The sequence below is a fragment of the Hylobates moloch genome, unplaced genomic scaffold, assembly GCF_009828535.3.
Source record: "Hylobates moloch isolate HMO894 unplaced genomic scaffold, HMol_V3 SCAFFOLD_1, whole genome shotgun sequence".
NCBI classification, from domain to species: Eukaryota; Metazoa; Chordata; class Mammalia; order Primates; family Hylobatidae; genus Hylobates; species Hylobates moloch.
Window position 1 is genome coordinate 132,293,117 of NW_026652276.1, and position 11,241 is coordinate 132,304,357.

Below are 11,241 nucleotides of genomic sequence, written 5' to 3' on the forward strand. Positions count from 1 at the left end.
CTTGGTTCCTAATGCAGCTTTGCAGAGTTTCTGGATACGTTTCTGTACCCTCAGACAAAGGACAGCCAAGTCTTTGCCTTGCTAAGCTGTTTGCCTCCAATGGAGCAACAGCCCTGCTACCAAATTATACTGTTGCTTTGCTGACACAGTTTCACCGCTCCTGACCCCATGACCTTGACACTATTGAAGCTCAATCACACTATGTCTGGCAGGCACCATATCTGACACATCCAGTAGGCCAGGGGATTTGGTGATCGTTTCTGCTAATGTCAAGTCAGTGCAGTGTTATTGCAGAATCATGGTGCTTAAAACATCCTGCAATACAGAGCAGTAAAATATTGTTACAAATAGAGGGAAAAAATTGCCTTCTTCCCAAACAAGAATTTTTGGCAACTGTTTTGTCTTGGCTAAAGCCTGTAGGTTCTTGGCATGGTGTTTATTTTATGGGCCAATCATCAAACCCTGATGTGGCTGTGAATAAAAAATATATAGAAATAAAGAACAAATTACAGATACGGCTATAAAAGCCTTGATTCCAAAAGAAGTGTGCCACGATGGGAGAACATCTTGGCTGACTCTTCTCTTGGAAGAGTAGGAATAGGGTAATTACCTGCTAACTATTGAGACTTTTGTCCTCTGCTTCTCTGAAGAAATTCTTGTTGATAAATTTACATTTAATCATCTCCTTTATGTTACATTGATGGCTTCAGTTTGTTTAAACATTTATTTAGTTGGTTATGAACTTATTATAAAGTTGGTTTGACAAGTTCACTGCATCAGTTACCCCAGCCAGTAGAGTAACCACTACTCCCTTCTTTGTTAGTTTGATGCCAAGAACAGCCCCATAGTGGCAGGGAAGTAGGCTCAGCTCCCAGTTTAATTGAACACTGACTTTGTCTACTGGTAGAACATTCCTTCCTATGGCAGAAATCTTGAGATTCTTGGGATAACATCAAACATTACCAAAGCCATTCTCATTTTTCCTTGGCTCCCAGGCCCATGCATTCTGGTTACAGAGAAGATGGCACCAGATATTGGCTGCTGGTTTAAGACACTTGCTTGTAAGGGATTGTCATCAGGCCATTCCATTGATCTACCAAGCCATCTGCTTCTGGGTGACTGGAGAGAGTAGCAAATGTCGAAGGCAAGAAGAGCCCATTACCACATCTTTGCCAGCAAATAAGAACCTTAGATGGTGGTAACATTTTGTGAGATACAATATCAAAGGACAAAGTATTTGTAGGTCCACAGATGAGAATGCTGGCAGAAGAATTCTGAGAAAGAAAGGCAAATGTGTATCTAGGATATGCATCTATTCCTGTGAGGATGAATCACTGCCCATTTCATGGAATGGGACTTTGTTAGGGACTCAAAGTTGGCCTCTGCTGTTGGAACGCTGGGCAGTCAGTAGTGGCTGTAGCTAAATCAGTCCACTGATTTGTCCCTGTGGCCACTCTGTATGTCGGCTTATTGAACAAGCACCAACGTGGCCAAGGAAGGAGGCTGGCTGAGAACTTTTGCCAATCAATAGCTGAGAACCAGGTGCCAAGAATGGTTATTAATTTGCTCCCATAAAGATACCACATCCCAAACCTCAGCTGTGATTGCCATGCCCACCTGATTAAGTCTGGGACAATCCATAATTATTCTCTAAGACCCATCTGGCTTTTGTACTGGCCAAAGAGACTAGTTAAATGGAGGTGTGATAGGAATAATCCGCGTCTCCCAAGACTCTGATGGTAGCCTTTATATTTGCACTTCCTCTAGAGATGCCATCTTGCTTTGGGTTATTATTTTGGGGTTTCCACTTGGTTCCTTTTATGGATATAATCCTCATTCTGCAGGGTAGGGAGCTAATATGAGTCTGCCACTTGAGCATATTGATTCTCACTATAGTTTGGGGGAGAAAAAAAGAATAAGAACTAGGTAAAAAGACATGCTTTTGCATGCAATGGATTACCAGTGTCTTACCCCTTTCCCTCTCCTCCCAAGGTTATCTGTGCATTCCTCAAATATGGGCAACCCAATCACAGAATCTCATTTTGAGAGGCTGTACCCTGGGGCCACTCCTCTCCATATTAATTACTATGTAAGTCAAGATTCCAGCAGAAAACAGATAGTACATCCAAATGAGGTAATTGGAGAGTGCAATAAAGGGACTTTTTACAAAGGTATGGGAAGACTTAATGGAAACCAAGAAGAGGTAGGGAAGCATATGGTATTAGCAATGGTGGGGAGCATTAATTTGAACCCAGGGGGAGGGAACAGCTATTGTAACCCAGAAAGAGCTGTAACCTTCAGTGAGGATTATAACCATTGCTAACCTGTGGCCTAACAAGAAAGGAGCTTGAGGGCAGAAGCTCTCTTTTGCTAGAATTAATACTCTGACCTCGATGTGCTACTCAGAGTTCTACCAGTGTCATCCATTGGCTCAACCCAATGGGAAGCCAGAGGTCCAGAACAAGAGGGCTCATGGTGCAGCCGGTATAGACTGTCATCCCAGGAGAATGGACCTGGAGGGGCTAGTGGAGGTGCTCCAGTACATCATCCCCACCAAGAGGTCCACCCACATTGCCAGGCCCTAGCACTCCCCATTCCCCTTATCCTGATCTACTTTTCCACCATGGCACTCATCACCGGCCATATGTAATTTACCTATATTTATGTTGTGATATATGCTATATCTCTCTGCTAGAGAGTAAACCCTCCTGGCACAGACATCTTCACCTATTTTATTCTTAGACATATCCAAATTACCTAGAACAGTGCCTGGTACAAAGGAGGTGTTCAATAAATATACATTTATAGATGAAAATAATGAATTGTGGATAATAGGAGAGACATAGAGAATAATGCAAACCTAATTGCTGATATGCTAGTGATGAGTCTCTAATTTTCTAGATGCCTTAAGAGTTAGAAAAAGCCCAGGTATAGAAAGAGGAGAGGAAGAGGGAGGCATCAGGAGAGATGTAATTTATGTCAGGAAAGGAGAGAGAGACAGTGAAGACTTTGGTTTTTATGTCTAGTGAATCTCAAAAAAGTATTGCTGTATAATTTAACCTGAAGATTGTCTAAGGAAATCTGACCAACACTTGAAGTGGCTCACAGTCTAGCCAAGTTATCCTGAATATTCTCACCCCACATCCTTTCCCTACCCACTTTGCTCAGTACCTCCTTCCCCTTCATTTAGCTCATAGTATTGCAGCAGAAGCTTGGGGAAATGAATGGATCTGAGGTTAACTGGAAAGAACCTTCACTCCTTTAGTTTCCTAGATCTCCTCCCCCTTCCCTAATACATTTATGCCATTAAAAAAATAACATCAGTTAAAAAATAACATCAGTTAAAAAAAAATAGCTCAGGTAGGGCAAGCAACTTGGAGCAAGGTTGAGGGCACCTGCTGCTCTTGCCTGCCTGGCAGGCCTTTCTCCTTCATTCAGTGACAACACAACATTTTACCTGGAAGGTGTTTTGCACTGAATTGTACATACAATGTGTATATTGAAGCCCTAATCCTCAATGGGGCTGTATTTGGAGATAGAGCCTTTAAAGAAGTAATTAGGGTAAAATGAGGTCATAAGGCTGGACCCCTAATCCAACATGATGAGTGTCCATGTATGAAAAGGAAGAGACCCTAAGGATGCGCACACAGCAAGGAAAGACCATGTGAGGCCAGCAAGAAGGCGGCTGTCTGCAAATCAAAAAGAGAGACCTCAAGAGAAAACCAACCTCCCAACACTTTGATCTTGGACTTTCAGCCTCTAGAACTGTGAGAAAGTAAATGTCTGTTGAGAAAACACACGCCTATTGAGAAAATAAAAACCCATTAATAAAACAAATGTCTGTTGTTCAGGCCACCTAGACTATGTGCTATCAGTGCATTTTGTGATAGCAGTCCTAGCAGACTAAAACAGGGAGATTAAACTTTCCCCATTAACCATAGCATGAGAAAATCAAACATGCCACTCTCCAGCTGAGACATCTCCAAGCCAAGCCCACCACTCTACCCAGCTAGATCAATTCTCTTTCTCTCTCTGTCCAGGAAATTTTAATTCCTGAAGGAGAGATGGTGTAGCAGGTATTGCAATGGCACTGTCAAAACTGACCATCCTCAAGTTCTTCCTCTTAAATCCACAGGAGCTGTTCTGCTCCTGCACTTTAAAAATTCTGGTTGGTAGCTTTTCCTCCAACTCAGTGAGCTACCTGACTCCTGTGGTAATATTTTCTTTCTTCCTTTTTTCTTTTGTTTAAGTGATTCAGAGTCATTTAGAATACCAATAATAATTTACACGTGATTCTCAAGCAGCCTAAAAATGGAAAAGCATTCCTGCCAGAATCTAACTTCTCTCCAGGAATTAATTCCATTTTATACTTTCATTCAAACTCAGTTTCCATAGATAGAGCATGGTTTGAGTGATGGATCTTGGAAGATGAGCCAGTATGCAAAAAGGAATACAGAAGGGAAACACATCGATCTGAATTAACCTTCTGGTTAAGCTGCCAGTAACTGCTGTGGAACAAGACAGGAGTAGGGCTTTAGAGACCAAAATGTAGTTTGGGACAGACCAGACCATATTCCAGGTAATATAGACTAAGGCTTTCACCAGTTCTTTGATAGACTTAGTATCAACACCCCATGGATGGTCTTTAGGGAATGTTGAATACAATGGCATCTAAGTTAGCAGTATCATAACTGGTTATGATTTTCATTCCTGATTATGATCCAATAATTCAAAATCCACCCAGATAATGTAAGATCTATATGTGTCCTATCTGACTACTGTTGTCAAAATTCTGGTGGAGAAAATCAGGCCCGCAGGATTGGCTATCCAAATGTACTTTATTTCTGTCTCAGAGTGGTTCACCATCAGGGCTAGCTTCACAGGCAAGTGACCTATGCAGTCACCCAGGGCCAGCCTCAGAAGGGCCCCACACTTTGTCTAGTACCGTGCCGTAGCCATCCTAAAATTTCTAATTTTCTTTTTCTTTGAGCTTGTGTTTTGTAAATGAAGCCCAATGGGGCAATAGAGCATGGGCGATGAGCAGAACAGACCTTTATCATGTGCATGGTCCTGGTCCTCACTACCCCATTTGCCTTTGAGATGCACTATGAATATAGAATCCTGCTTGGCCCACATGCATTGGAGTTCAGCAGGACTCAAAGGGAGTTCAAGGTCAGTGTGTTATGTCTACAGTTGAGTGACTGGGGGGCCTGAGGAGCCCTGAAGGCTGTGCTTTCTGTTCCAGCCAGAGCTTTCTTCACATGCAGAAAGGAGGCAGTGGTATCCTGAAAAACACGAATGGCCGAGGAATCCTGCCATAGCCTTTCTTACTTTTGTTAGCTCCCTGTAGTCGCCAACCATGTACTGAAAATGATGGCATAGAAGGAAAGGGAAAGATGGGCCATTTCCTATCTTTGCTTTCAGTCCTTCCTTCCTCATCAGTAAGCCAAAGGCAGAGTGTATTGGTAGAAGGTGTGCATATAAAGAAGTGAGACAAAAAGAATGAGCGTTTTGTTTTTGTGCAGCACTTTCACTCTTTTGGAGAGAATAAACATATATGAATGTATGAAATAGGAAATAGGAATTGTGTGGCTTTGGTGATTCCATATAAGAGTTAAGTGCTCTTATATTTGCATATAAACCTTATAATTGTACTTTAAATTGTATTGCACAATACTAATATGAGAAAATTCAAGCTAATAATTTAAGGGTTTAATTTTTCTTTCCTTAGAATAATATTAAACAAACAGATAACAAACATCACGACAAGGCCAGAGAGAAACCGCAGAAGAAAGAGAAATAAGATCTGTATTTTAGTTAGTACCCTGGATGGGATTTTTTCCTGTTATTTGAACAAGGGCTCCCACATTTTCATCTGGCACTGAGCCCTGCAAATTATGAAGCCAGCCCTTCCCACAAGTGCATGAAGCATCAGTTCATGTGGCTTTGGGACATTTTGGTTGCAGTATGATGGGGGCAGAAGTGGGCATTGAGAAGGACTTGTATGAACATCATGAAGTGAGACACAGGGCAATAAAAAACAGTCTGGAAGGAAAGTGGTGGCTGTAGCTAGTGTTCTTTAGCAGCCCACTTTGTGCAACCTGCAAGGAACAAGAGAGACAGCATCCCTAAACAAGAGATGCTTTGTGTAAAGAGGCAGGAACCTGCTCAGATAAGAGCAATTTCAAGCTGAGAAGTGATGTTATAGAAAGGCTCTTTTCTCTTATAATCACTGATAACCTTCTGTCTATTACTTGAGTTCAATACTGGGATATATTTGTGCAGAAAAGCTGAGAGCTTGCTCTCAGAAAACCCAGGGAACAGCGTAATAGATCAATTGATTTGTCAAGCACAGGCAGACAGAAACAATTTCCTTGGCTAGACTTAGTTAATGCAGATGGCTGCTTCCTTTACCTTATAATACACCTCACACTGGCCATGGATCATGTTCCCAGAGGATGTCACTATTTCCCTGGAAGGCTCTAGGCTCTTTCTCTAGGCATTTTGAAAGAAGAAATAAAACAGCACAGCAAAAGCCTGAGGAAGCCATTAGCAGGAGGTGAGTGTACCTGAGAGAACAGTTAGGTTAGTAACATGCCTGCTGGTAGTCATGTTAAAACCAGTCCTGTCTCCATTTTCTGTGTCCAGTCACCAATAGTGCACATGAAGCTCCTGGGGGAAAGGAAGACAAAGAACTTGCCAACCAAATGCTAATTCTTGACACCTCAAGTGTCAGCTCCAAGTTTCTGTCTGATTGACAGCGACGGCAAGCTGTCCAGAAGCACAAGATGATGTTCTTAAGCACTGTAGCTTAAGAACTTAACCAGGCTACAGCCTGATGACCCTACTCCATGCCTCTTCTTCCCTGCACCCACTCTATGCCTTATCTTAATACTTTGAAGGCAGGGAAGAGAAGAGGAAAGACGGTTGCCCCACACCACTCCCCTGGCCAGTATACAAATATTCATTACACTCTTCACATTAAAATGCTCCAACCGTGGCTAGTCCTGTACAGGAGAGACAGCCCGAGTGCTAGACTAAAGGCATTCCACTGGTAACTTCTGTTTTCGGAACACTCTGACAACTCTAAAGTAGCTTTTAATTCCCTGCTGATACCATAGCATTCTTCTCTTCATGCCTTTATTGATGCTGTTCCCTCTGTTGGGATGCCTTCCCTACTTCTTCACTGGCTGGTATTCATTGATCCCATTTCCTCTTCTTCTGGGCTACACAAGAAAGACTACATTTCCCAGCTTCCTTTGCTATTGGTGTAGTCATGTGACTGAGTTCTAGCCCATAGGATGTGAGCAGAAGTGACACAGGCCACTTCCAGGCCTGACTTATAAGAACCTCCTACACAAGATCTTCCAAGCTCTTCACCTTCTACAGACTACAGCAGAGGACCACAGCAACTTGGAGAGCCATGGAATAAGGGTGGTGGGGCCATAGGAAGGCAGCAGTCCAGGTTCTTTAATCACCACTTGGGAGAGCAACACCTGCTGATGACCAGGACCACCTATTTGGGAATCTACCCCAGTGAAAAATAAACTTTTATTATGTGTAGGAGTTATCTGTTTCAGCAGCCAGTGTTCCTATAACTAGCAGAACTGACTTTTGATAATATTGCCCCTCTTTCTAGGGATCATGACACAATTGTAACCCAGGTGTTTACTACTCAGAGTCCTCTAGCCAGCTGGACCCTGTTCCTTGATATTTAATTTTAAAGGCTGAAATTCCCTTATACTCAGGGGACCTTTCAGAGCTCTCCCTCTCCCACCTCCATCCCCACTAATATCCCCTGGGGTTTCTGAAAGACATTTCTCCTAGTCTCATCTTGCTCTGATATCACACGAGTTAGAAAGGATATGATAGGGTTCTTGGTTGTTTCTTAGAGCAACATTGCCTTTTTTCTGTGTTGGAAGCAAGTACTGGTTTGAATGGAAAGTGTGGTTTCTTGGGGCTGTCAGTGGCTTGCTTATTCACTGGCAGACCCAATGCATTCTCTTTGTACTTGTTACCACGGTAGCTCTGATGAAATAACTGGGAAAATTTTTTTTTTTCTTACTGTTTTTCCTTAGTCCCTTAATTTACAAGCACAGCTGCTTAAAGAAACCGAATGGCCTGAGATGGCGCCAGAGCTTCTTGACCCCTGACCAGATACCAGAGGGAGCTAACACTCCCAAACAGGCACAAACAGGAATAGACGACCCCTAGTTGCCTTTGGGTCATGAACATATCATAATAATGTTAAAATCCCCTCCCCTAAAAGAAAATCTCTACCATTTTGTGTACATGTGATGTATGAAGAAATTTTTATAAATTTGAGCTTGTATGTCTGGAGTCCCACTCTCCACATGCTAACAGTGCCTCTCCCTCCCTGTCCCAGTCCTTCACAACCCACGCCTTCAATTGTTTAGGGAGAAGGTGCATTTAGAGCAAGAGCTCATGTTCTTCACTCTCTGACCAGTGAATGAAACCTGATGGCCTTTTCCAATTGGATATTCTTTCTTTGAGACCGACATAACTTGGGAAAGAACTCAGTTTGTTGGTGATGTACTCACTTTGAGTCTTGCTGAACCTCCACACTCCACGGAACCACTGTGTCCGGAATTGGTGGGTTTTTGGTCTTGCTGACTTCAAGAATGAAGCCACAGACCCTCGTGGTATTACAGTTCTTAAAGATGGTGTGTCCGGAGTTTGTTCCTTCCGATGTTCGGACGTGTCCGGAGTTTTTTCCTTTTGGTGGGTTCGTGGTCTTGTGGACTTCAGGAGTGAAGCTGCAGACCTTCGCAGTGAGTGTTACAGCTCTTAAGGGCAGTGCGTCCGGAGTTGTTTGTTCCTCTGGGTGGGTTCCTGGTCTCACTGACTTCAGGAGTGAAGCTGCAGACCTTCGCGGTGAGTGTTACAGCTCTTAAAGGCAGTGCGTCTGGAGTTGTCTGGTCCTCCCGCTGGGTTCATGGTCTCTATGGCTTCAGGAGTGAAGCTGCAGACCTTTGCAGTGAGTGTTACAGCTCACAAAGGTGTTGTGGACCCAAAGAGTGAACAGCAGCATGATTTACTGCGAAAAGCGAAAGAACAAAGCTTCCACAGCGTGGAAGGGGACCCAAGTGGGTTGCCCCTGCTGGCTTGAATGGCCTACTTTTATTCCCTTATCTGGCCCCACCGACATCCTGCTGATTGGTCCATTTTACAGAAAGCTGATTGGTCCGTTTACAAACCTTTAGCTAGACATAGAGTGCTGATTGGTGCGTTTTCAATCCTTTAGCTAGACAAAAAAGTTCTCCAAGTCCCCACCCGACCCAGAAGCCGAGCCAGCTTCACCTCTCACCACCAGCATCCATCCTCTGCTGCTGGGGCATTGCAAATGTTCTATGGGAATGGGCAGCAAGGAGCAGCCGACATGCATATTACGCCTCCAAGCTCCTGCGCATGCGCTGCTGCCCCATGGACTTCACTTACAGAGCAGAGCTCAGTAATAATTTTAAGAGGGCATGAGCACAGCATTAAATCTTAAGTGGGGCTCTTTCAGCTTGGGGCCCTATGGAACCTCACAGGCTATGGGCCCGTGAAGCTGGCCTTGAAGAAGGACACTTCTCCTCCCACTCCTCTCTCCAGCAGGCAGAGCCTCTGAGTGGGGACTGGGATAAAAGGACAGATCAGGAAGGAATTGATGAGGACTGTGCAAGATGTAAAAGCTTCTTCTGACTCTTCCACTGAAATCACCAGTCATGCTTGTTAGGTGGATTTTCCTCTGGGAATGTAATTAAGTGCTGAGTCATGCTTCAGGCCTGGTGGGGACAAAAATATAGCTAGAAGCTGGGGCACTGGCGTACAGGATACACATTGCCTCTTGCCCTCTTTGGATTGTCTGTCTTCCCTAGCTCTTCTCACCTCTTCTTGGATTGAGCCTGTTCCCACCTCTGTTTGTCCTTCCTTCTTGCATTGCCTTTGGAAATGCAAAACATATCTCGCTCTATTTGCAAAACAATTTGCTTTCTCCTTGAATTCCTCTTGTTGATCCTGCCTGGATAGGCCAAATTGTCCCATCAAGGTGATCTGCTTAACAAAACAAATACACAAACAAAAAGCTGGGTTTATTTCCTTAAGGAATTTGACTACCAGCATTTATGTGTTTTTTTCTCCTGGATTCTCTGGTAACAAACCTCCATGACATGGCTTAGGACCCTCAGAAAGCCTTTCCAGGCTCCCAGGTGGGTTTGGGAGCTCTTCCTTGGGTCTCCTTTAAAATCACATGCGTATCTCACATACAAATGCATAGAAATATACACATTGTCAAAGACAGACCCAGCTAGATGTTAGTTAAAGCAGTGAAATCAGATTTTATTCAGTAATTACTGATGGGAGGAGAAAGCGCTGGACTCCATTGCTATTTGCATAGAGGTGACTGGGATTGCAAAGGGAGTGAGGGAGTAGGGAGGGGGTAAGCAGGGGCCCAGCAGAGTCAGAGAGGCAAAAAACTGTGAAGGGTTGGCCAGTGTTAATGCCTTTGGGCCAGCTGTGTTTGTGAGTTGACAAGTTAGGATTCTACCCACCTACTGAGATGGGGGACAGGGGCCCTAGCCTTCCTGATGATGACTTTTCACAGTAATGGCTTTCGGGTCCTTGAGAAGGATACTTCAGAGTTACAGGAGATCCATATTCACAAATGTAAGCCCTTTTTGTTTTTATTTTTAAATAAATGTTATTGTGTATATTTAAGGTACACAACATGATGTTATGAGATACTATATAGTAACATGGTTACTACAGTGAAACAAAATAACGTTTGATCATCTCACACAGTTGCTCATCAGTCCCCACCCCAGAGCAGTTATAATCTACTCATTCAGCAAAAATTCTGAATGCAATACACAGTTATTAACTATATTTTTCATGTTGCACATGTAGAATGAGCAAGTCTTAGCCCTTCCTTGTAAATACTCTAAGGAAAGAGTCAGGAACCTAACATCAGATGTTGGCTTGAACAAATAGTAAATTCTCCTGGCAGGTTTTAGCTTCCTCAGGCAGGCATTTAAGTAGGGGCTGGGGTCATCCTATGGACAGGGACGCTAGAAGCCAGCCTAGAGTTGGGTCATCTCTTAGTGCAGAGGTTTGTACTGAGTCATTATGTGCCAAGAGTTCTGCAGTTCTCAACATATACATAATCTTTTTCAATCAACTTCCAGAGATTCTCATACCACAGCATAAGGCAGCCCTGCCTAGAGAAAGCTCACTTTTACA